This window comes from Heterodontus francisci, unplaced genomic scaffold (assembly GCF_036365525.1).
Source record: "Heterodontus francisci isolate sHetFra1 unplaced genomic scaffold, sHetFra1.hap1 HAP1_SCAFFOLD_43, whole genome shotgun sequence".
NCBI classification, from domain to species: Eukaryota; Metazoa; Chordata; class Chondrichthyes; order Heterodontiformes; family Heterodontidae; genus Heterodontus; species Heterodontus francisci.
The window spans coordinates 19,979,590-20,002,776 of record NW_027141852.1 but is presented as its reverse complement, the minus strand read 5'-3'; the positions used below and the strand labels follow the sequence as shown (position 1 = coordinate 20,002,776).

Below are 23,187 nucleotides of genomic sequence, written 5' to 3'. Positions count from 1 at the left end.
TGGTCTTCGCAAATGTGAAGGAATCCTTCACTGTGCATGTGGAAAACTTGCTCAAAAACTGGTTGGAACAATTTGCCCAACCATTTGGCAAATTCATTTCAGGAAACTATTTACATTACTTCAAATAAAGGCAACACAACGACACAAAGAATTGAGCACAACGCTGAAAGTTTCACAACAAATAGTCAAGTGAGAAAAGGATGAAATACAGAAAGAAAAAGCCTAAAATACTGAAAACACTCAGCCAGTCCGGAAACAACTGTGGAAAAGAGAAGCTCGGGTTAGTGGTCCAGTTCTGTGACCCTTCTATAGACCTGAAACATTGCTCCTACCTTCCTCTCTCCACAGGTACTGCTGGAACTGCTGAGTGTTTCCAGAATCTTCTGTTATTATTCAGATTTCCAGTGTGTGCAGTATTTCTCTTTTTGAAAATAAAATATTCCCTGAGAGGAATGGAACTTTACATAAAAAATAGGAGTGGGCCATTCGGCCCATCGAAATAGCTCTGCCATTCAATAAGATCACAGCTGATTTCCTACATCAACTCCATCTTACCACACTAGCACAGATCCCTTGATTCCCCTTAGTATCCAAAAACCTATCGATCTCTCTCTTGGATATACCCAACGAGCATCCACATCTCTAGAGTCACAGAGAGATACAGCACTGAAAAAGGCCCTTCGGCCCACCGAGTCTGTGCCGACCAACAACCACCCATTTATACTAATCCTACACTAATCCCATATTCCTACCACATCCCCACCGACCCTATATTTCCCTCCCACCTACCTAAACCAGGGACAATTTATCATGGCCAATTTACCTACCAACAAGTCTTTTGGCTTGTAGGAAGAAACCGGAGCACCTGGAGAAAACCCACACAGACACAGGGAGAACTTGCAAACTCCACCTAGGCAGTACCCAGAATTGAACCCGGGTTGCTGGAGCTGTGAGGCTGCGGTGCTAACCACTGCGCCACTGTGCCTCCCATAATATGTGATCTCACCAAGGCTCTGTCTAATTGCAGTCAAACTTCTTTATTCTTATAAAAACTCTTCACAATGTTGAACACAACTATTAACTGCCATTCTGCTCTAAGAAGAAGGACCCCAGCTTCACACACCCCAGACCCCTATTCTTTCCACATTAGCTGAATTCCTGCATTTCTGATACCATTCCAGTAAATCTCCTCTGCACCCTCTCTGAGGCCTTGACATTCCTGCGAAAGTGTGGAGCATGGAATTAGACACAACGCTCTAACTGAGGCCGAGAACCAGTGAGATTTATAAAGGTCCAGCATAAATTCCTTGTCTGTGTCCCGTACTCCCATTTCTGGTTTCTGACTCAATGTCGGCTCTGAGCTGTTGAAACTGCCTGAATAAATATTTTCACCCAACAAAGCGCTCGGAATGTGAGAAGGGACAAAGTGAGTGACCAAGTACATCAACTCCAAGTAAAACTCCACCATGTAGTGAAAACACTCGAAACACAACGGCTCTTTTCAGAGCCACCCACAATCGCTCTGAAAAAACTGCACCAACATCTCTCTAGAATTGGTTTATTTAATTGGTTTTAATGCTCAGTAACTCTCTGGAACTTTCTCACTGTCTTTGTGTTTTCTGTTTCAATCTGGTATGGAGATTCTGGGAAGATGAGTTTCACTGCCTGTGAGGATCTTTGTGGTTTTCCTGCAGAAACACAAAACAAAGTCTCTTTTCAGAGTCACCCACCGCCTCATAGGGACAGCAGTGACATGGGAACGGGAGCTGGGGTGTGTTTTATGCCGGAAATATCAGTTAATGATTTATGTTCTGCTCTCGTTATATTCCAATCTCTGAATTGAGCCTTTCCACCACACCAGGGTTATGGGGAGAGTTTTCATCGTTTCTTTTCTAAACGTACAGACGATGTTATAAAGTTGCTGATTTACCCAGATGGCGGATTCTCCCCTCACAGTGAAAAGTAACATCACACCTTCACATTGTTTTATAATTGAATAATTAGTCAAATGGAATTATTTGTGATGTTATTTCCCCCGAGACGGTGTTTCCTGCAGTGAAACTGAGCAGTTTCAGCTCAGTCATTCAGGGACCTGGAATTCCTGCAGTTTGAACCCGCTGGAACCCCAGCCCACTTCTGATTGGTCACCCTCTTCTCATAAAGTCAGTGACAGCACATGAGGAGGCCATTCGCCCCATTGAGTCCATGTCGGGTTTCCAATCTGTTCAGTCCCCGACTCAATCCCCAAATCCCTGCATAATCCCTTTGGGTCAAAATGAACGTGGCAGGACTCGAACCTGCAATCTTCTGATAACATCATCGAATATATCGAAGTCAGACGCCTTATCCATTAGGCCACACAGCCATTAACTGACATGAATGATTCAATCAGAGAATCTCGAAGCACAAAATACAAAAAATCATTGGTTGAACCTGTCAACCTGGCAGAATATTTGAATTTGTGAAAGCCGCCAATTTCACTGTGGAAAAGAAGTGATCGACTGGAAAAGTACATAAAAATCTATTTTCCCGTAGCGGTTTAAATAAACCTTTAAAACACAATTTTGCTTTTACCGACTCAAATTGCTGGTGCTATTTTATGAACAGCTTTATTTTGCCAATTTTTGTCAACTTCTCATCCGTAACTGACAGTAAAAGACTCCGTTCAGCAATCTTTCACGCGACAAATAACTCAAACTCGGTGTGGAAGTAATAAATTACAGACTATTGGTAATTCCCCTTCACACAGGCTTCAGGGGGACAGTGAGAAGCCACTGAAATAGTTGCTTCATCCTTTTAAAAGGTTCCCATTCTGTCCTGTTACTGACATGTTGGAATCAGATTTGTATTTAACAAGATATTTCTGTGAAAACAAAATCCTCAACAGACCAGCTGGGAATCTGGGAATCACTGTAGTAAAATTTTGATTGAGAAGACGGGACCGTCTCACCAGCAGCCGGGTTACATTCCCCTCACATCCTTATACAGTGAGCAGCTCTTTCCCTCGAGAAATAGACAGCAGCAGTTGGAAGTTCAGTAAAAGGATCGGTTCATTGAGACAAGTTTCTGACTGACAGGTGGTGCTGAATATTAATACAAGAAGGTCCTGGAATGGGAAACAAGTGTCCAGAGTAGGGTCTGAAATCAGGACAGGGAAATGGCCAGCACTGACACAGATCATTTCATTATTACATTGATATCTGACTGTCTATAAGGAGAAGCGAGTTAAACACATGATGGTGAAAGGAATGGAAGATGATGCTGGTTGTTCTAGATGAAGAGGGATAGACAGAGGTGTGGGTACAGCAGACTTCAGACAGTAATCAGCCCTTTCAGATACTGTGGGTGGATCTGAAAAGAGCCTTTGGGATAGGTAAAAAAGCTCTTTGTTTAAAAACCTTCAAATAGCTACCTTGTAATTGGTCAGGTTACTAATGTTTTAGTTAGTGTAATTTATGAATAATTACTAATTAGAAAGTGCTGTTTGGACAGAGTGTAAAGCTGTGAGTTGATGTGTGAGGGACTTCACTGACTGGGGGAAGGAGGTGCTCTTTGGTCTTTTCTGCCTTTTCAGCCTCCATGGTATATGGGAAGAAGCTGATCGGTGAGTAACTGGTAAATTATTCTACTTATTACACTTATTACACGAGCAATAATGAGTTTGTAAAGCTAAGTAATGGCAGGGCAGCTCGAAAAGTAAAAGTTCTAAATTGGGGGAAGGCAAATTTTACAAAACTGAGAGGTGATTTGGTGGATGTGGACTGGATACAACTACTTGAAGGAAACCCAAGGATGTTTTATCAGTCCATTAAGAGCAAGAGGATAACTAAGGAAAGGGTATGGCCTATCAGAGATGTACAAGGGAACTTCTGTGTGGATCCAGAAGATGTGGGCGGGGTTCTTAATGAGTTTTTTGTCTCTGCCTTCACAAAGGAGAGGGATGATGCAGACATTGTAGTAAAAGAAGAGGAGTGTGAAATATTAGATACGATAAGCATAATGCGAGTGGAAGTACTAGAGAGTCTGACATCCTTCAAAATGAATAAATCACCAGGGCCGGATGGTTTGCATCTGAGGTTGTTAAAGGAAGCCAGGGAGTAAATAGTGGATGCGCTGAGGATCATCTTCAAATCCTCACTGGATATGGGGGAGGTGCCGGAGGATTGGAGCTCTGCGAACGTTGTACTATTATTTTAAAAGGATGTGGTAAGTCTGACCTCAGTGGTGGGTAAATTATTCGAATCAATTCTGAGGGACAGGATAAACTACCACTTAGAAAGGCACGGATTAATCAGGGATAGTCAGCATGGATTTTTTAAGGCAAGGTCATGTCTCACTAACTTTATTGGGTTTTTTGAGGAAGTAACAAGGAACATTGATGAGGATAGTGCGGTGGATGTGGTTTACATGGATTTTAGTAAGGCAGTTGATAAGGTCCCACATGGCAGTCTGGTCAATAAAATGAAAGCCCATGGGATACAGGGGAATGTGGCAGGTTGGATCCAAAATTGACTCAGTGACAGCAAACAAAGGATAGTAGTCAACGGATGTTTTTGCAAATGGAAAGCGGTTTTTCGTGGCGTTCCACAGGGCTCAGTGTTGGGTCCCTTGCTGTTTGTGGTGTATATTACCACACGGGCAGCACAGTGGCGCAGCGGTTAGCACCGCAGCCTCACAGCTCCAGCGACCCTGGTTCAATTCTGGGAACTGCCTGTGTGGAGTATGCAAGTTCTACCTGTCTCTGCGTATGTTTCCTCCGGGTGCTCCAGTTTCCTCCCACATGCCAAAGACTTGCTGGTTGATAGGTTAATTGGCCATTATAAATTGTCCCTAGTATCGGTAGGTGGTAGGGAAATATAGGGGCAGGTGGGGATGTGGTAGGAATATGGAATTAGTGTAGGATTAGGATAACATGGATGGTTTGTGGTAGGCACAGACTCGGTGGGCAGAAGGGCCTCTTTCAGTGCTATATCTCTTCAAAAAAAAGTTAATGATTTGGAATTAAATGTGGGAGCTATGATTGGGAAATTTGCTGATGACACAAAAATTGGCCGTGTAATTGATAGTGAGGAGGATGGCTGTGGACTTCAGAATGATATGAATGGATTAATTAAGTGGGCGGAAAAGTGGCAAATGGAATTCAATCTGGAGAAGTGTGAGGTAATGCATTTGGGGAGGGCAAACAAAGCAAGGGAATACACAATAAACGGGAAGATACTGAGATGGGTAGAAGAAGTGAGAGACTTTGGAGCGCATGTCCACAGGTCCCTGAAAGTGACAGGATAGGTAGATAGAGTGGTGAAGAAGGCATATGGAATGCTTTCCTTTCTTGGTCGACAAAAGCAGGGATGTAATGCGAGAACTGTTTAAAACGGTGGTTTGGCCACAGCTGGAGTATTGCGTACAGTTCTGGTCATCACATGACAGAAAGGACATAATTGCTGTGTAGAGAGTACAGAGGAGATTTACAAGAATGATACTGTGGGTGGCTCTGAAAAGAACCTTTGGGTATTTGATAAAATCCTGGCAGATTGCCTTGGTTTTGGTGCCCGGAGCTCTGGTTTTCTTGGGCAGCAGCATGGCCTAGATATTAGGCAGCACCCAGCCCTGAGTGATGGTCACCCTTCCCAGCAGCTTGGTGAGCTCCTCGTCATTCTGGACAGCCAGCTGTAGGTGTCTGAGGATGTTGCAGGTCTTCCTGTTGTCCTGGGCCGCGTTACTGGCCAACTCGAGGATTTCAGCGGTCAGATACTCGAGCACAGCAGCCAGATAGACCGGGGCTCCGACACCCACATGCTCAGCATAGTTGCCCTTTCTCAGGAGCCTGTGAACACGGCCCACCGGGAACTGCAGTCCAGCCCAGGAGGAGCGAGTCTTGGCCTTGGACCGAGCTTTCCCGCCGGTCTTTCCTCTTCCAGACTTTTCTTTTCCAAAAATATACTTGAGGACATTCCGTGCAGACCACTGCCTGATGGATTGGTGGTCAAAGGTGTTTTTCCACACAAACATTTCCACGAACGCGCAGTCCAACTGGATGGAGCGTTCCGTGGCAATGTGACCAGATCCATCCTTCGCAACACCGGGGTCAGATGGAACCTCAGCACATAGTGACAGTTGCTGTTTGCATACTGGGGCTCTCCGCACAGCTTGATGCAGCCACATACTAAGGCGGCCATCAGGTTGAGGGCGATGTTGAGTACATTTTTTCGCCTTTATCCAGAGGTTTGAACATCGTGTCCCTCTGGACCCTGTCCATTTTGCGTCTTCAGATAAAGCGGGAATTGGCTCGGGTGATCGCCACAGCGCAGGAGTGGGGTATGGGCCAGACCTGTGCCACTTACAGCAACAACGTGAGCACCTTGCACCTGATGACCAGGTTCTTACCCATAATAGAGAGAGATCGCTGCTCCCACTTGCTCAGTTTATGTTGTACCCTGGCTACTCGCTCCTCCCAGGTTTTGGTGCGCGTCACGGCCCTTACAAACCATATCCCCAGCACCTTCAGGTAGTCTGACCTGACGGTGAAGGGGACAAAGGATCGGTCAGCCCAGTTTCCAAGGAACATGGCCTCGCTCTTGCCATGGTTAACAGTGGCTCCCGAATCCAGTTCGAACTGGTCGCAGATGCTCATCAGTCTGTGAATGGACAGCGGATCCGATCAGACTACTGCAACATCATCCATGTACAGGGAGGCTTTGACCTGAGTGACTCCGCTGCCTGGGATTGTCACCCCTCTTATGCCCGCATCCTTCCAAATAGACTCAGCAAAGGGTTCGATACAGCAAACACACAAGGCAGGGGAAAGAGGACAGCCCTGTCTGACTCCAGATTTGACTGGAAACTTTCTGATTCCCACCCAATTTTTTTGACTGTACTACTGATGTTTGTGGAGAGCAGTTTGATCCAATTGCAGATTCCCTCCTCAAACCCCATTTTGGAGAGCATATCCATCATGTATGTGTGCGATATCCTGTCAAATGCCTTCTCCTGGTCCAGGCTGATGAGGCAGGTGTCCACCCTCCTGACCCGTACATAGGCGATCGTATCCCTAAGCAGCACGACACTATCAGAGATCTTCCTGCTGGGTACAGTACAGGTCTGGTCAGGGTGAATCACCAACTCCAGAGCAGACTTGACTCGACTGGCGATGACTTTGGACAGAACCTTGTAGTCTACATTAAGCAGTGAGATGGGCCGCCAATTTCTGATTTCTGCCCTCTCCCCCTTCTGCTTGTAGATGAGGGTGATGATGCCTTTCCTCATGGATTCTGACATGCTGCCGGCCAGGAGCATACTCTCGTACACTTCCAGCAGGTCTGGGCTGACCCAGTACCACAGGGCCGAATACAACTCAACTGGTAAGCCGTCGCTTCCGGGAGTTTTCTTCGTCTCAAAAGACTTGATGGCCTTTGTCAGCTTGTCCAGAGTTAGCGGTTTGTCCAGATTCTCCTGCATGCTGTCATCTCAGACCTCTGTGATAGATGACAGGAAGGACTGGGAGGACGTGCTGTCCATAGACTTCACGTCTTACAGCCCAGCATTCAAGGATTTGCTAATCCTTAGTATGTCGGAGTGTGAAGTTGTGACTGAGCCATCCTCTTCCTTCAGGCTGCTGATCACAGAGCTCTCTCTGTGTACCTTTTGGAAGAAGAAACGCGAGCACGTCTCATCCTGCTCAATGGAGCGGACTCTGGACCGGAAGATGATCTTGGAGGCCTCCGTGGCAAAGAGCGAGGCCTGCTGGCTCTACACCTCTTGGAGATCCTCCTTGACCTCGACCCCCATCGACTGCAGCCGTAGCAGATTTTGCATACTTTTCGGGAGTTGGGACATTTCCCTTTGTCTCTCTCTCGCCCTCTGAACACCTTTGGAGATAAAGAACCTCTTGATATTCTCCTTGATCACTTCCCACCAGTGCACCGGATACTCAAGGAGGGTCTCACTGTTCTCCAACTTTTTCAATCTCTTTTGAGTTGCTCAATGTTCTCTGAGGTTAGTAGTGTAGCATTGAGCTTCCATGTCCCCCTGCCAACCCGCTGTCATCCTGTAAGTGACAGTCAGCCAGTAAGAGGCAGTGGCTGGAGAAGAACACCGGCTTGACGTCGGTGGATCTGACCGTGAAAGCAGGGGACACATACAGGAAGTCAATCCTGGAACGGGCAGACCCGTCCGATCTTGACCAGGTGTATCTACGCTGCTCTCTGTCTGCAGGTTTGCTGAAGACATTGTGCAGTTTGGCATTTTTTAAGAATCTGGGCGTAGCGTCCAGTTTTCTGTCGTCAGTGCCAGATTGTCCAGCTGCATCAATGATGCAGTTGAAGTCACCTCCAAGAATGATCGGCCTGGATGTCACCAGCAGCAGTGTGAGTTGCTGGAGGATGGTCAGCCGCTCACTGTATTCGACCGAGGCATTTACGTTGCTTAAATGGAGCGGAGCATTGTTGTACATTGCATCTGCTACGAGAAGGCGACCGCCCACCAGCATCTTAACTTCAGAGATGGTTAAATTGCCTCCCCGCAGCAGAATCCCCAGGCCGGAGGAACAGGAATCATTTCCCCTGGACCAGATCGATGTCCCATGGGATCACCATCGTGACCATTGCCTGTAAGTGCTGCGGTGCAGGATTCCACACTCCTGACAAAACAGTACGCCGGCTTTGACCTTTGCGAAGTCATCCAAGGTTGAAACACATCACGTGGTGGATTTAACACAATGCATGTTAATCGAAGCAATCTTTATATCCACTATAAAGTTGGGTGTTGCTTACCACACCAGGTGTCCTTGCAAGTCCCAGTCCTTGAGTATGTTCCTGCATACCCATAGTGTACGCAAGCTGTTTCACATTCGTTGAGCCCAGAAACCCCTCATGGTTATTCATGAGGGTTTTGTTCCACTGGGGTGACATCGGCGGGTGGGGGGCGGGTCTTGTAGGCAGCAAGGCTTGGGTTGTCCTCTGCTGTTGGTGTCTTTCCCCTCGGTCCCTCCTCAAAGACATCACTGTTCCTGACTTCCCGGAGCTGGAGCTGGAGTGCGCAGGACAGCAGCCTGAACTACAAATTCAATGTCAGATAGAACGGACAAACAGTACCTGATTGTGAAGTACAGAATTAATCTCAATAATGTAACCAGACTGCAGACTGAGCTACATGTTACACACAACTCCACAAATATCACAAGTGGTCAGACTGGAGGATACAGTATTAATTCCATTACTACAAACTGAATGCACTGTTATCTGCCAGGACATAAAGCATATTGTAAAATGAAAGGACACAGACCTGAAATGTTAATTGTGTTTCTCCCTCCACAAATGCTGCCTGAACTGCTGAGTATTTCCAGCATTTTTGTTTATTTCAGATTTCCAGCATCTGCAGACTTTTGCTTTTATTTTAGAGTTAAAGAAACATTGCATTGTGAGGTGGGAGTGACTGCCCTTGACATCAAGGCAGCCTTTGACATGTATGGCAACAAGGCAGCCCTAGCAAAACCAGTGTAAATAGAAATCGGGGCAAAATGCTCTGCTGTTTGCAGTCATACCTAGCACGAAGGAAGATGGCTGTTGTTGTTCAGGTCAATCATCTCAGTCTCCGGACATGACAGCTGGAATTCCTCAGAGTGGTGTTCTCGGCTCAACCATCTGCAGCAGCTTCATCAACGACCTTCCCTCCATCACAAGGCCAGAAGTGTGGATGTTTTCTGATGATTGCGCAATGTTCAGCACCATTCATGACTCCTCAGATATTGAAGCAGCCCATGTCCAGATGCAGCAAGACCTGCACAACATCCAGGCTTGGGTTGATAAGTGGCAAGTAACATTGGCATCAGATAAGTGCCAGGCAATGACCATCTCAAACAAGAGAGAATCTAATCATCTCCCCTTGATGTTCAATGGCATTACCATCACTGAATCCCCTACCATTAACATTGACCATTGGTTACCATTGACCAGAAACTGAACTGGACCAGCCATATAAATGCTGTGACTGCAAGAGCAGGTCAGAGGCTAGGAATTCTGCGGCGAGTAACTTACCTCCTGTTTCCCCACATCCGTCCACCATTCACAAGACACAAGTCAGGAGTGTGATGGAATACTGCCCACTTGCCTGGATGAGTGCAGCTCCAACAACACTCAAGTAGCCTGTTTGATTGCCCACATCCACCACCTTCAATATTCACTCCATTCACCACTGATGCACAGTGGCAGCAGTGCGTACCAGCTAAAAGATGCACTGCAGCATCACACCAAGGCTTCTTCGACAGTACCTTCCAAACCCAGAACCTCGACCACCGGCAAGGGCAGCAGATGCATGGGAAAACTACCACCTGCAAGTTCCCCTCCAAGCCACACACCATCCTGACCTGGAACTATATCACCATTCCTTCACTGTCGCTGGGTAAAAATCCTGGAACTCCTTTCCAAACAGCACTGCTGGAATTCCTGCAGCTCAAGGACTGCAACGGCTTAAGAAGGCAGCTCACCACCACTTTGACAAGGGCAATTTGGAATGGGCAATAAATGCTGGCATAGCCAGTGATGCCGACATCACACTAACAAATGAAAAAAGTGAGGAAATAGTGAAGGGCTTTTATAGAATACACGGAGACATGTTTCCACTTGTGGTGGTGTCTGAAACAAGAGCCAAAAATATAAAATCGACATTCATAAAACCAATGAGGAATTCATGAAAAAGGTATTTATGTAGTGAGTGGTTAGAATCTGGAATTTTCAACCACAGGGAGAGGTCGAGGCGAATAGTATTGATGCATTTAAGGGGAGGTGGAACAACTGTATGGGAAGAAAGGAATTGAGGGATATACATATGGGGCTTTATTTTTCTTTATTTGTGCATATGAAGCAGGGTGGCTGGAAATATGTGTCGAGCATAGAGAAGTTGGGACAATCCAAGTGCAGTGTTTTGTCTCGATGGATCTGCCCAGAATACTTGTGATGCAGGAGCTGGGAGCTTCAGTACTTCAGTGGAGACAGATACTGACACTGGTTTTCATTTGTGGGTGTTTTTAATGATTATTAAATGCGAAATTAAATTCACCTCTTTGATACTTTGCACCTCCCCTGTTCTTGAGTTAAGACATATTTTTTCTTCATGCAGGCAAATACTTGAAGATATTGTGATGAATGTGATGGTTGCTGCACTCGAGGCACAAGGAACAGTGCAGCCAGCTCCTCTCACACACAGTAGGTACATTATCACTCAGAGTACAGAGGTATCGACAGTTAATCAGTTCCCTAGTCTCAGACTGCAGAAGTAGTCAGGCTCACATTGATTCCAAGTTCCAGAGACACATTTTCAATCCAACAATCAAACAAAGCAGGAGAGAAATAAGTTGTTTCCATTTCACCCCAATTCAGTCCCATTGACAGTCAGATACCTCAATCCCAGGTCAAAGTCACCCTCATTAACAGATTGAAATACAATGTGTCAATCTAAATATAATGCAGACTTAGCTATCAATTAAATATCAGATAGAATTGGCACACATTATTGATTGAATGGCACAGAATCTCATGTAATGCTGTACCCTGAGATTTAAATCAAATACCATACTCAAAGCTCACATCCATTCATGATAAAGGATGTTCAAACATCCCCATCGTGTCCCCTGAGATACAAGTTACATACAAGTCCAACATTCATTACAGTGAAAGTTCTAAGGTGCTGAAAGATATTGTAACCCGAGACACAAATTAGATACCAGTTCAGAACTCACCCACACTGTGAAATGGAAAGATACAGAATCAATTCCATTAGTGTAGATTGATCTAAATATTATATACCATTCTAAAAACTCATACAATATCAAACTGAAATACAGTATCAATTCCATGAGTGTAGATTGATCTAAACATTGCCAGTCCAAAAATAAAACAGTATTAGATTAAGTAATGCTGACAGAAAGTGCAAACTGTGTTGTAAATTAGATGCCTGAACTCACCCAGACTGCGGAATTTAAAAATACAGTCGACTGAGATACACATTATTTACCAGCCAAAAACATCTCAAACATTATCAGTGTGAAATAGATTATCAATTCCATTTGTGTAGATTGAAATCCACAGAACAAACCAGTAAAAAATCTTGTACAGCGGTATGGTGGTTTTGTGGTGACATTACAGGACGAGTAATCCTGAAGTCTCCACTAATGGTCCAGAGAAACAAGTTCAATTTCCATTACAACAGCTGGGTAATTATAGTATCATAGAATCAAAGAAAGGTGAAGGCACAGAAAGAGGCCACTTGGCCCATCGTGTCTGTGCCAGATGAAAAACTTTCCACCCATTCTAATTCCACCTTCCAGCATTTGGTCTGTAGCCCTGCAGATTACAGCACTTGAAGTGTATATCCAGACTTCTTTTGAATGAATTGAGGCAGTGAGTTCCAGACCCCCACCACCCTCTGGCTGAAAAAAATGTTTCCTCATCTCCCCCGTAATCTTTCTACCAATCACTTTAAATCTATTTCCCCTAGTCACTGACCTCTCTGCTAAGGTAAATAGGCCCTTCACTTCAACTCTGTCCAGGCACCTCAAAATTTTGTATGTTTCAATGAGATTTCCCCTCAGCCTTCTCTGTGCCAAGGAGAACAGCCCCAGCCTATCCAGTCTTTCCTCATAGCTGCATTTTTCCAATCCCGGCAACATCCTCGTGAATCTCCTCTGTACCCTCTCGAGTGCAATTACATCCTTTCTGTAATGAGGTGATCAGAACTGCATACAGTATTCGTTGTGGCCTGACTAATGATTTATGCAGTTCCAGCATAACCTCCCTGCTCTTAAATCTATACATCGGCTAATAAAGGAAAGGATTCCATATGCCTTCTTACCACCTTATCGACCTGTCCTGCTACCTTCAGGGATCTGTGGACATTTACTCCAAGGTCCCTCACTTCCTCTACACCTCTCAGTATTCTCCCATTAATTGTGTATTCCTTTGCCTTGTTTGACCTCCCCAAATGCATCAACTCACACTTCTGAATTGAATTCTATTTGCCATTTTTCTGTCCATCTGACCAGACCATGAAGATCTTCCTGCAGCCTACAGCTATCCTCCTTGCTATTTACCACACAGCCAATCTTTGTGCCATCTGCAAACTCATACCTCCTACCTTTACATCCATGTAGACTACATCAACTGCACTACCCTCATCTATCGTCCTTCTTGATTCTTCAAAATTTCGATCAAGTTGGTTGGACAAGATCTTCCCTTAACAAATCCATGCTGACTATCCTTGATTAATCTGTGCCTGTCGAAGTAACATTTTATCCTGTCTCTCAGAATAGATTCCAATAATTTGCCCACGACTGATGTTAGACTGACTGGCCTGTAATTATTTGGTCTCCCTCACTCCCTTTTTAAACAAAGGTACAACGTTAGCAGTCCTCCAATCCTCCATCACCACACCTGTATCCAGTGAGGTCTGGAAAATGATGATCAGCTCTTCTGCTATTTCCTCTCTTGCTTCTTTTTAACAGCCTGAGGTGCATTCCATCCGGCGCTCGTGATTTATCAACTTTCATATACACTAATCCCATTAATATGTCCTCTCTCCCTCTGTTGATCACATCCATACTTCACACCCCTCTTCCGTATCTACAATATATGCATCTTCCCCCTCTTTTGTGAAGACAGATGCAAAGCATTTATTCAGAACAATGCCAGCTTCTTCTGCTCGACACATAGGTTACCTTTTTGGTCTTTTCTGTGCCCTACTCTTTCCTTATTTATCCTTTTACTCTCAATGAATTGATAAAACATCTTTGGGTTCACCATAATTTTGATTGCCAATATTCTTTAATGCTGTCGCTTAACTTTCCTAATTTCAATGTTGATTTCCCCCCTCCACATTCTGTCCTCCTCTTGGCTTTCTGTAGTATTCAGTTCTCTGTGTTGGGCATAAACTTTCCTTTACTACCTTATTATACCCGTAAACTCCTTGACATCCATGGGGCTCTAGATTTGGCCTTCCCACCCTTTTTCTTTGTGGGAACATGTTGACTCTGAACCCCTTGAATCTCCCCTTTGAATTCTTCCCACTGCTCTGACACTGATTTACCTTCAAGTACCTGTTTCCAGTCCACTTTCGGTAAATCACTCCTCAGCTTAGTAAAGTTGGCCTTGCCCCAATTGAGAACTCTAACTCCTGTTCTGTCCTTGTCCTTTCCATAATTATATTAAAACTGACTGAATTATGATCACGACCACCAAAATGCTCTCCCACTGCCACTCCTTCCACCTGCCCTCTTCATTTCCTAAAACGGAGTCTAAAACTTCACCCTCTCTTGTTGGACTTGCTACATATTGGCTAAAAAAGTTCTCCTGAATGCACCTCAAGAATTCTGCTCCCTCAATTCCCTCTGCACGAAAAGTATCCCAGTTAATGTTTGGGTGGTTCAAATCCCCTACTGTTACTGCCCTATTGTTCTTGCACTTCTCAGATATTTGCCGACATATCTGCTCTTCCATCTCCCTCTGACTGTTTAGGGGTCTATAGTACACTCCCAGCAGTATGATTGCCTCTTTTTTGTTCCTCAGCTCAATCTATCCGGTCTCATTTGATAAACCTTCCAACATATCATCTCTCCTCACAGCTTTAATAGTTTCTTTGACCAAAATTGCCACTCCTCCTCCTTTTTTATCCCCTTCTCTCTCACGTCTGAAAACACTGTAACCAGGAAAATTGAGCTGCCATGCCTGTCCCTCCTTTAGCCATGTTTCTGTAATAGCTATGATATCATACTGCCATGTGTCTAACTGTGCCCTGAGCTCATCTGCTTCATTTGCTATACTCCTTGCATTGATTTAGATATCCTTGAGCAGTGCCAACATTTTTTGTTTTGAATTTCCGAATCAGTGTTTCCTCTCTCTTCCAAACTGCATTAATTTTCTGCCTTCCATTTTCATTTCCGATTTTGTCCCATCTGACTCTACCTTCCGGTCCCCATCTCCCTGCCAAACTAGTTTAAACCCTCCCCAACAGCACTCGCAAAACATCCTGCAAGAAACTCCGTCCCGGCTCTGTTCAGGTGCAACCCATCCAACCTGTCCCAAGAATCTAAAGTCCTCCCTCCTGCACCATTTTTCCAGCCACACGTTCATCTGTCTTATCCATCTATTCCTGTACATTCATCTGTCTTATCCATCTATTCCTGTACTCACTTGCACGTGGCACTGGGAGTAATCCGGAGATTATTACTTTTGATGTCCTGCTTGCTAATTTCTTACCTTGCTCCCTATTTTCTGACTGCAGCACAACATCCTTATATCTACCTATGTTGTTGGTTCTGATGTGGACTACCCCTGCTGGCTGTTCACCCTCCCCCTTCAGAATGCTCTGTAGCTGCTCAATGACATCCTTGACCCTGGCACCAGGGAGCCTACACTCCATTCCTGGATTCACGTCTGTGGCCACCGAAACACCTGATTGTTCCCTTGACGATTGAATCACCTATCACTATGGCTTTTCCAGTCTTCCCTGTAATCCCCTTTGCAGCTGAGTCACCCATGGTGCCATGGACTTGGCTCTGGCTGCACTCCCCAGGTGAAGCATCATTGTCCTCTGTATTCAGAACTGAATACCTGCTGGAGATTGAGACGCACTCGGGGTGTCCTGCACGACCTGCCTGATTCCTTTTGACTGCCTGGTGGTCACCCATTCCCTCTCTCCCTGCATACTCTTAAGCTGTGGGGTGACCACATCTATAAACGTGTTATCTATGTAGAAAGAACAAAGAACAGTGCAGCACAGGAACAGGCCATTCGGCCCTCCAAGCCTGCGCCCATCTTGATGCCTGTCTAAACTAAAACCTTCTGCACTTCCAGGGACCATATCCCTCTATTCCCATCCTGTTCACGTATTTGTCAAGATGCCTCTGAAACGTTGCTATCGTACCTGCTTCCACCACCTCCCCAGGCAGCAAGTTCCAGGCACTCACAACCCTCTGTGTAAAGAACTTGCCTTGCACATCCCCTCTAAACTTTGCCCTTGCACCTTAAACCTATGTCCCCTCGTAACTGACTCTGCCACCGTGTGAAAAAGCTTCTGACTCTTCATTCTGTCCATGCCACTCATAACTTTGTAAGCCTCTACCATGTCGCCCCTCCACCTCCGTCGTTCCAGTGAAAACAATCCGAGTTTATCCAACCTCTGCTCATAGCTAATGCCCTCCAGACCAGGCAACATCCTGGTAAACCTCTTCTGTACCCTCTCCAAAGCCTCCATGACCCTCTGGTAGTGTGGCGACCAGAATTGCACGCAATATTCTAAGTGCGGCCTAACTAAAGTTCTGTACAGCTGCAGCATGACTTGCCAATTTTTCTACTCTATGCCCCGACCGATGAAGGCAAGCATGCCATATGCCTTCTTGACTACCTTATCCACCTGCGTTGCCTCTTTCTGTGACCTGTGGATCTGTACGCCCAGATCTCTCTGCCTGTCAATACTCCTAAGGGTTTTGCCATTTATTATATCCTTCCCACCAGTATTAGATCTTCCAAAATGCATTACCTCACATTTGTCCGGATTAAGCTCCATCTGCCATTTCTTCGCCCAAGTCTCCAACCAATCTGTATCCTGCTGTATCCTCTGACAATCCTCATCACTATCCGCAACTCCACCAACCTTTGTGTCATCCGCAAACTTATTAATCAGACCAGCTACATTTTCCTCAAAATCATTTATCTATACTACAAACAGCAATGGTCCCAGCACTGATCCCTGCGGAACACCGCTAGTCACAGCCCTCCATTCAGAAAAGCACCCCTCCACTGCTACCCTCTGTCTTCTATGACCGAGCCAGTTCTGTATCAATCTTGCCAGCTCACCTCTGATCCCGTGTGACTTCACTTTTTGTACTAGTCTGCCATGAGGGACCTCGTCAAAGGCTTTACTGAAGTCCATATAGACAACATCTACTGCCCTTCCTTCATCAATCATCTTCATCACTTCCTCAAAAAACTCGATCAAGTTAGGGAACACTATGCTGCCTCTCGCTAAGAAATCCATTTGTTTCCAAATGGGAGTAAATCCTATCCCGAAGAATCCTCTCCAATAATTTCCCTACCACTGAATTAAGGCTCACCGGCCTATAATTTCCTGGATTATCCTTGCTACCCTTTTTAAACAAAGGAACACCATTGGCTATTCTCCAGTCTTCTGGGACCTCACCTGTATCCAATGAGGATACAAAGATTTCTGTCAAGGCCCCAGCTATTTCTTCCCTTGCCTCCCTCAGTATTCTGGGGGAGATCCCATCAGGCCCAGGGGACTTATCTACCTTAATGCTTTGCAAGATGCCCAACACCTCCTCCTTTTTGATAACGACATGACCCAGACTATCTACACTCCCTTCCCTATACTCATCATCCACCAAGTCCTTCTCTTTGGTGAATACTGATGCAAAGTACTCATTTAGTACCTCGCCATTTCCTCTGGCTCCACACATAGATGTAGCTCTCATCCTCACCAATGCAGCACAGTGTCGCCAGTTACCGCTCAAGTTCCAAAACCCAGAGCTCAAGCTGCCAAAGTTGACATCACTTCCTGGCACAAATGGTTCTCCAGGATACGGGAAGCATCTGGGAGCTCCCACATAGCACAGGAGGTGCACGCTCGAGATTGAAGCACCCCTGCCATTCCTTTATGTATTAGTTGACCCTTTGCTGCTGCTAAAAAAGCCTGACAAATTCTACAACACCTTAGAATTATGAATAAAACCTTACTAGTACTGATAAATCCTAATAAAAATCAAGACAGTTCACTAGTTAAAATAAACCTTACTGAAAAAAACATACTCACCGGCTACTCACTTGTTCCTTATTGTAGATACTTTTTTTTTTAAGTCTGCCAGTTGTTGAGATGTGAGAACCCAGCTATTTACACATCCACCCCAACAGTGGTGTACTAACGATTTACTGATTCTCCGAAACAGCATTTGCTCACAACCAATCACCTTGCAGCTTTCCTGTGATGTCACTATTCACTTTGTTTTCACACTTCGGCGGCCTGGACTCTTGTCCGCTCCACTCTCGCTGTTTCCCGCTCTTTGAGCGAACTTGAACCCGAACTCGATCTGTCTCTCGCTGTCACTCTCTGGGGTCTTTATGCTCCATTCCACTCTCGCTGCTCCCTACTCTCAATGTATCAATCTATGTTTGTCTTGTGTTTAATTTAAAATATGAATTAACTGTATTTTACAACTGTAGGTTTTATTTGGTAGTCCTGTGCAAGTTGTGGATTGGTATTCAATATTTAGCTCTGTGAAAACGATCGTGAATGAAAATGTAACTTCGATGGGCTGGTATGCAAGCTCCAAGTCCTTCAGTTTGTCATAATCGATTTGATACTGTATCATTCAGTCTTAAACTTTGTGGGATTTTTGGACTGTTATGTAATGTGTAGCTCGGTCTAACGTCTGATGTATATTATTGGGATTTATAGCATCATAGGAAATAGGGGCAGTAGGCCATTCGGCCCATCGGCCTGCTCTACCATTCAAATAGCTCGTGGCTGATCATCTACCTCTACGCCATTTTTCGCCACTATCTCCATATCCCTTGATCTCATTAGTATTCGGAAATCTATCAATTTCTGTCTTGAATATGTTCAATGATTGAGCCTCCACAGCCCTCTGGGGTAGAGAATTCCACGGATTTGCCACACCAAGTAAAGACATTCCTGCTCATCTAAGTCTCAAATGCCCGGCCCTTATTTTGAGACTGTGTCCTCTTGTTCTAAACTCACTAGCCAGAAGAAACCTTCTATCCATATCGACCCTGTCAGACCCTGGAAGAATTTTGTACGTTTCAATTAGATCATCTGTCATTCTTTGAAACTCTAGAGAATACAGGGCCTGTTTCTGCAGTCTCTCATCATCTTCCATCCCAGGGGATTAGTCTGGTGAACATCTGTTGCACTCCCTCTATGACAAGTGTCAGACAAACCCCCACCTGCCAAGACTGAGGGACACATTATTTCACCGCATGAACATTAAAACTTAAAAATTGCAAGCCCCAGACTGGAAAGACATTTGCATAGTAACAGACAGTGTTGAAACAATGGGGACCCAGTTGTTGCTTCCCCAATGCACAGAAGAAATGGTCAGACCAGTTTTAGTCACATGACTAACTGGCTATTGCAGAGGTTTGAACTGAGAGTTTTTAAATTGGAGAAAACAGTACTTGAAATCAGAAAGCACTTTTCTCCTGGACTGATAAGACCTCCCTCCTGCCTGCCTCCATCTCTTCCCCACGGAACTGAATCTTGTGAAAACAGATGAAGCTCAAAGAGAGAAAAGTCTCCTACGTGAACAAGGTTTAAGAAGAACACTAGGCCCCAACGAACAGCAAGACTAACTACAATCAAGTGAGCATGCAGCAGAGTAAAATAAAACGTCAGAGACTGCCTCAAACCTTTCACCTAACAATTTCTTCTCTTTTCTGTCCTTATTTGCATGTGTGTATCGCGTATGCATGCTAGCGTGGGCACGTCGTATATCCGTATGGGTGAACCGTATTAGAGTTTAAGTAAGTTTAATAAATATCGGTTTTCTTCTTTAAACCAAAGAAAGCCTGTTTTTGCTCATTACTTTGCCTTATAATTGGAAAGCTGTGAACAAGGATTCACAAAGGGGGAGCTCAAAACACAATGTGTTTAAAAATTAAGCCCTGTTACAATAAGACCAGGTGAAGAAATTAACAGACCCCGAGACACCTTTCTCACCTGGTCGTAACACAAGTATATACTTCCCGAGATAAAGAAACCACAATTGTACAGAATATTCTCGGTGTGGTCTCACCAAGTCATTATACAATTGAAGCAATACATCTTTACTCAGGTACTCAAATCCCCTTTCAATGAAGCCAACATACAATTTGCCTTCTTAATTGCTTGCTGCACCTGCATACTAGCTTCTAGTAGCTCATGAACAAGGACATCCATCTCCAACAAGAGAGAATCTAACCATCTCCCCATGAGATTCAATGGTAGTACTATCACTGAATCCCCCACTATCAACAGACTAGGGGCTACCACTGGCCAGAAATTGAACTGGAGTAGCCATATAAATACCGTGGCTAAAAGAGCAGGTCAGAGGCTAGGAGTCCTGTGGCGAGTAACTCATCTCCTGACTCCCAAAAGCCTGTCCACCATCTCTTAGGCACAAGTCAGGAGTGTGATGGAATATTCTCCATTTGCCTGGATGGGTGCAGCTCCAACAACACTCAAGAAGCTCGACACCATCCAGGACAAAGCAGCCCACTTGATTGGCACCCCATTCACAAACATTCACTCCCTCCACCACTGATGCACAGCAGCACCAGTGTGTACCATCTACAAGATGCATGGCAGAAACACAGCAAGGCTCCTTCGACAAAACCTTCCAAACCCGCAACCTCTACCACCTAGAACGACAAGGGCAGCAAATGCATGGGAACACCGCCAGCTGCAAGTTCTCCCCCAAGCCACACTCCATCCTGACTTGGAAGTATATTGCCATTCCTTCACAGTTGCTGGGTCAAAATTCTGGAACTCCCTAACAGCACTGTGGGTGTACCTACCCCACATGGACTGCAGCGGTTCAAGAAGGCAGCTCACCACCAACTTCTCAAGGGCAATTAGGGATGGGCAATACATGCTGGTCTCGCCGGTGACACCCACAACCCATGAATGAATAAAAAAGAAATCCAGGTCCCTTTGAACATCGACACTTCCCAACCTCTCACCATTTAACAAATACTCTGTCTTTCTGCTTTTTCTACCAAAGTGGATAACTTCACACTTACTCACATTATATTCCATCTGCCATGTTCTTGCCCATTCCCTTACCTTGTCCAAATCCCCTTGAAGCCTCCTTGCATTCATTCTGTACCTTTTAATCATGTAGATTTTGTCTGTTCTGTTTCAGATTTTATATTTAAAATGTGACCATGGTGACAGAGTTTATATAGATCTGATAGTGAGTTTGTTTTTGGACTGTGATTGATGTATCAACCTGTCAGCTGAACTGAATTGGAGTGAAATGGAAACAACTTCTGTACCTCCTGCTGTTGTTTGACAGTTGGATTGAAAATGTGTCTCTCGACTTTGGGATCAGTGTCTGTCTGACTACTTCTTTTGCTTGTTCCAGTGGAACTGATGAGCTGGCAGTATCTCTGTGCTTTGGGAGTGATCCTGTACCGACTGTGTGTTGGAACGAGCACGCTGCACTTTTTCTTGTGGCCAGGAATCACCACATCGCCACATCCATTCAGGTTCCTTCATGTATTTGCCTGCAGGAATGAAAAGTAACTCTTAAACCTTAAGAACTGGTGAGATAGAAGATACAAAAGCGATCAATGTAATCGTCCCAATAATAATCATTATGAACAATCACAAAATGAAAACCAGGAACACAAACAGTGTCAGTGTCTGACCCCACTGCAGTACTGCAGTATTCAGCTTCTGTCTACCAGGTGTTTGCAGTGGTTTTACAACAAGTTTGTGACATTCAGAAACAACACAAGCCCTGCACTGCTCAATGACTGGGACTGTCCGATAGAGCAGTGACCTTTACACAGTCACATTTCTATTTCAACGGAAAACAAGCAGCCACTATTTAAAATGTGCCTTTCACACTTCTCACCTGGTGTCTGCAATAAATGCTCTTTGTCTAACTGTCCACATCGTTATTTTGCGGCTATTTCCCCCCACTGTTCACAATCCAACGAACAGTGAGAGACTGGAACTAAAGCAGGAAAATTCCCTCTCCTTTGGGTGGTGAAATTGTCACTGATTTTCAATAGTGATTTCTTCCCATTGTGTCTCCCTGAGCCTGTACAGACACTGTCCGAGAATGAACTCTCCCTTCCCCGTGTTCCCGGCTCACTCCATGTTCCGGGAGCAGCTCCTGCTCCACAGTGTCTGTTCCAAACACTCCCCCTCAACTTCCCACCACTCAATGCTAATCTCTGAGCACATCTGCGGACACGCTCCCAAAGCAGTGGCTGCTGGAAGCAGATGCTGTTTGTTCCCTTCCCCCGCATCCGGGAAGTCTCCATTAGCAGCTGATTTAAAGCATCTTCCCCTCATTGAGTGAACGGCCTCACAGACTGGGTTGGGGAAAGGCTGCGCATGCGCTCCAATCCTGATTGTGACGTCACATTGGGGGCGGGGTTATGTCGCGCTTGCGCAGATCTTTGCAGCAATTCCGCATTCAGACATGAATGGGAACTTTCCCCATTTCACCCTCATCAAAGTCCCAAAGAAAGAAAGTGAAGAGGGGCTTGGACTGGAGGGAGGGAGGGGCGGAGTAGGGGGAACCTAGAACCCAGAAAGCTGCCCACTTGCCCCATTTAGATGCTCAATTGGCGGTCATTCCCTGCAGGGGGTTTGTTATTATTGAGCCCCTCCTGGTAAAACAATCCGATAGAAAGAGGGGAGAAAGGAGGGAGCCGGTGTGTTTGCTGGGACCTTGCAGAATTCATTTCAGCAGCAAAAGTCCCGGGTTATATTAACCCGAGTGAAACACGCTGTCAGTGAGAGGAAAACCGAACGGCCCTTTTCATCTTTTCATTGGAAACAAAGTGGAGCCGGAAGTGCGGCGAGCAGAGCAGACACACAAGCTCAATGACAGGAGAGCTCGGCCGTCCCTGAGTTTCAGCTCCCGGCTCTTACATTTCCTCATCCACACTGTCTTTACTGTGGATGCTCAGGGGTTCCTTGTCGGATCTGAGGACTGTATCCATTAAACATTCTGAGTCAGGAGATCCACACACTCTCTGTTATCAAGATTTATGGGCAGGAATGTTTCAAAACTTTGTCTATGAAATCATTGTATTATTCACAGAACTAATGAGGCAATCGGTTCATTATTCAGGCCTTGAACTTGGTTTGGGAAGACCGAAAACTGAGAGGTTCAGCACCTTTCCACTTCTTCACTAATCTAACTGATTTTTTTGATGAAGAAACAGAAAAGGTTGATGAAGGGAAAGCAATGGATGTTTTCTATATGGATTTTAAGAAAGCGTTTGAGAAACTACCACATAAAAGGCTGGGTAACAAAACTGAGGCTCCTGGAATAGGAGGGTCAGTATCTGCTTGGATTAAAAAATGGCTGAAATAACAAAAAAAGTGAGTATTTGGTTGTTTTTCAGAATGGAAGATGGTGGACAGTGATGTCCACAAGGGTCAGTG

At 45.1% G+C, this 23,187-nt stretch overlaps 1 non-coding gene across 1 annotated transcript; it reads right to left on the bottom strand.

The window, feature by feature from the left end:
* Positions 1 to 2,276: 2,276 nt before the first annotated feature.
* trnar-ucg (transfer RNA arginine (anticodon UCG)) lies at positions 2,277 to 2,365 on the bottom strand. Its single transcript is given in 2 exon segments — positions 2,277 to 2,312; positions 2,329 to 2,365. It is a non-coding gene; the product is annotated as a tRNA-Arg (tRNA).
* Positions 2,366 to 23,187: the final 20,822 nt, after the last annotated feature.